The following is a 204-nucleotide window of genomic DNA, read 5'->3' as shown; positions in this document are numbered from 1 at the left end:
GTCCGGCGGTGGGGCCGGCCGTGGGTCCCTGGGTGTCTGTGGGTCCCTGGGTGTCCCTGGATCCATCTGTGGGTCCGGCCGTGGGTCCGGCCGTGGGTCCGTGTGTGTCCGTGGGTCTCCCCAGGTGGCGCAGCAGGCGGGCGATGGCGCTGGCGCTGTCCGCGCAGGTCCGGGCGCGCAGGCGAGCGGGGGCCACGCAGAGCT

This window comes from Mesitornis unicolor, unplaced genomic scaffold, assembly GCF_000695765.1.
Source record: "Mesitornis unicolor isolate BGI_N332 unplaced genomic scaffold, ASM69576v1 scaffold44412, whole genome shotgun sequence".
NCBI lineage: Eukaryota > Metazoa > Chordata > Aves > Mesitornithiformes > Mesitornithidae > Mesitornis > Mesitornis unicolor.
Note: the sequence above shows the minus strand (reverse complement) of the source record.